This window comes from Triticum dicoccoides, chromosome 1A (assembly GCF_002162155.2).
Source record: "Triticum dicoccoides isolate Atlit2015 ecotype Zavitan chromosome 1A, WEW_v2.0, whole genome shotgun sequence".
Taxonomy (NCBI): Eukaryota; Viridiplantae; Streptophyta; class Magnoliopsida; order Poales; family Poaceae; genus Triticum; species Triticum dicoccoides.
In genome coordinates this window covers 368243580-368247285 of record NC_041380.1, presented here as the reverse complement: position 1 = coordinate 368247285, position 3706 = coordinate 368243580, and positions in this window count along the sequence as shown.

Genomic DNA, 3706 nt, shown 5'->3' with positions numbered 1-3706 from the left:
TCCAACAATACCGCCGAATCATAGTAAGACGTTGCTGGTAAAGCGGTATGACTATTATCGCCCACAACTCATTGTGTTCTACTCGTGCATATAACATCTACACATAGACGTAACTCGGATGCCACTCTTGGGGAACGAAGTATTTCAAAAAAATTCCTACGATCACGCAAGATCTATCTAGGAGAAGCATAGCAACGGGCGGGGAGAGTGTGTCCATGTACCCTCGTAGACCGAAAGCGGAAGTGTTTAGTAACGCGGATGATGTAGTCGAACATCTTCGCGATTCAACCAATCCAAGCACCAAATGTACATCACCTCCATGTTCAGCACACGTTCAGCACGATGACGTCCCTCGAGCTCTTGATCCAGTTGAGGACGAGGGAGGGTTCCATCAGCATGATGGCGTGGCGATGGTGATGATGAAGTTACCGGCGCAGGGCTTCGCCTAAGCACTACAACGATATGACCGAGGTGTTAACTGTGGAGGGGGGTGCCTCACACGGCTAGGAACAATTGATGTGTGGTATAGGGATGCCCTCCCCATGTATATAAAGGAGGGAGAGGGAGGGAGGCAGCCTAGGGCGCGCCCAGGTAAGAGGAATCCTACTTGGGCCCCTAGTCCAATTCGCCCCCCTACCATATTTCGACAAGGGGGAAAGGAAGGAGGGGGAGGGGAAGGAAGTAGGAGTCCTACTTCATACTTTCCTTTTCCTCCTCTCCTTCCCTTTCTCCCCACATGGCTGGCCCTATAGGGGGCGCACCAGCCCCTTGTGGGCTGGTGTGTTCCCTTACTTGGCCCATTAAGCCCATATCTTTGCCAGGGGTTGCCTGGAACCCCTTCCGGTGACCCGGTATCACCCGAACACTTCTGGTGTCCAAATACCATCGTCCTACATATGAATCTTTACCTCTCACCCATTTTGAGACTCCTCGTCATGTCCGTGATCTCATCTGGGAGTTCGAACAAACTTCGGTCATCAAATCACGTAACTCAAATACAATTTGCCATCAAACGTTAAGCGTGCGGGCCCTACGGGTTCGAGAACTATGTAGACATGACCGAGACACATCTCCGGTCAATAACCAATAGCAGAACTTGGATGCTCATATTGGCTCCTACATATTCTACGAAGATCTTTATCGGTCAAACCGCATAACAACATATGTTGTTCCCTTTGTCATCTGTATGTTACTTGCCCGAGATTCAATCGTCGGTATCCTCATATACCTAGTTCAATCTTGTTACCGGCATGTCTCTTTACTCGTTCCGTAATGCATCATGCCGCAACTAACTCATTAGTCACATTGCTTGCAAGGCTTATAGTGATGTGCATTACCAAGAGGGCCCAGAGATACCTCTCCGATACGCGGAGTGACAAATCCTAATCTCGATCTATGCCAACCCGACAAACACCTTCAGAGACACCTGTAGAGCATCTTTATAATCACCCAGTTACGTTGTGACGTTTGATAGCAGACAAGGTGTTCCTCCGGTATTCGGGAGTTGCATAATCTCATAGTCAGAGGAACATGTATAAGTCATGAAGAAAGCAATAGCAATAAAACTCAACGATCATAATGCTAAGCTAACAGATGGGTTTTTTCCATCACATCATTCTCTAATGATGTGATCCCATTCATCAAATGACAGCATATGTCTATGGTCAGGAAACTTAACCGTCTTTGATTAACAAGCTAGTCTAGTAGAGGCATACTAGGGACACTTTGTTTTGTCTATGTATTCACACATGTATCAAGTTTCCGGTTAATAGTATTCTAGCATGAATAATAAACATTTATCATGATATAAGGAAATAAAATAATAACTTTATTATTGCCTCTAGGGCATATTTCCTTCACCAAGCTGGACACCAACGCAACACGACACCTTGTAGGATGGAGAAGAGGTGTCTAGAGGGGGGAGGGTGATTAGACCCTCAACAAAGAAAAGTAGCACTTTTTAATTTCTTTAAGTTGAGGTGGAGTTTGAGCACAAATTTAAACATTCACAATACATTTCAAGCATGCATGGCAAGAGTATATGAGCAGCGGAAAGTAAAGCATGCAAGTTGCAAGAAAGTGAGGAGATGGGATTGGAGTGTGCAAACGCAATTGGAGACATGGAGATTTTTGGCGTGGTTCCGATAGGTGGTGCTATCGTACATCCATGTTCATGGAGACTTCAACCCACAAAGGGTAGCGATTTCTCGAATCCACGAACGGCTCCACCCACGAAGGGTCCACGAAGAAGCAACCTTGTCTATCCGACCATGGCCATCACCCATGAAGGACTTGCCTCACTTGGGTAGATCTTCACGAAGTAGGCGATCTCCTTGCCCTTACAAACTCCTTGGTTGAACTCCACAATCTTGACGGAGGCTCCCAAGTGACACCTAACCAATCTAGGAGACACCACTCTCCAAAAGGTAATAGATGGTGTGTTGATGATGAACTCCTTGCTCTTGTGCTTCAAATGATAGTCTCCCCAACACTCAACTCTCTCTCATAGATTTGGATTTGGTGGAAAGATGATTTGAGTGGAAAGCAACTTGGGGAAGGCTAGAGATCAAGATTTTTGTGGTTGGATTGGAATATCTTGGTCTCAACACATGAGTAGGTGGTTCTCTCTCAGAAAATGAATGGTAGAAGTGTAGGCACGTTCTGATGGCTTTCTCCATGAATGGAGATGGGTGGAGGGGTATATATAGCCTCCACACAAAATCTAGCCATTACACAATTTACCAAACTCGGTGGGACCGAATCGAGAAACTCGGCTAGACCGATTTGGTTCCAAATGTGAACATTAGAGATTTCGGTGGGACCGATATGTTAACTCGGTGGGACCAATGTGCTAGGGTTAGGGTAAACCCTCAACTCGGTTTGACCGATTACACAAACTCGGTGGGACCGATTTTGGTAATAAGCAAAACAAAGAGTTGGTCAAGCTAACTCAGTGGGACTGATTGCATATCTTGGTGAGACCGAAATAATTGCAATAGGCAATAGAGAGTTTTCAAGCCATCTCGATGAGACCGAGATCCCATCGGTGAGACCAAACTGATTAGGGTTTCTTGTAGTGGCTATGTCAAGTGAACTCAGTGGCGCTGGATAGATCAAATTGGTGGGGCCGAGTTTGACTCTTGGTTTGGAACATATGTGGAAATGAGAAAGCGGCTGAGGGCTTTTGGAGCATATCACTAAGCACTTTGAGCAAGCTAGCCATTAAGCAACACCTCATCCCCTTTTAATACTATTGGCTTTTCCTATGGACTCAATGTGATCTTGGATCACTAAAATGAAAATGAAGAGTCTTGAGCTTTTGAGATTTTTGCCAATCTTCTGTCCTTAGCACCTTGAAGGGGTTCCACATCCTCTAGTCCACGCCACTCCACTGTTGAACTCATCTGAAATATACTAGGATGAAAATATTAGTCCAACAAGGGATATGTTGACATTAATTGCCAAAATCACCTAGTTGTGCTTTCAATCTCCCCCTTTTTGGTAATTGATGACAGCATACATCAAAGCTTTAGATAAAGATATAAAGAATATCAAGTAAAGCTTTGGAAAGACATGTAACATGCATGGGCTCCCCCTACATGTATGCAATCATGTGATATGGAATATAAGAGCATGTTAATGCATAACCATGACAGAGCAAGCAATGAGTTACATGTATCCTGGCTATATGCATCAGAGCAAATGA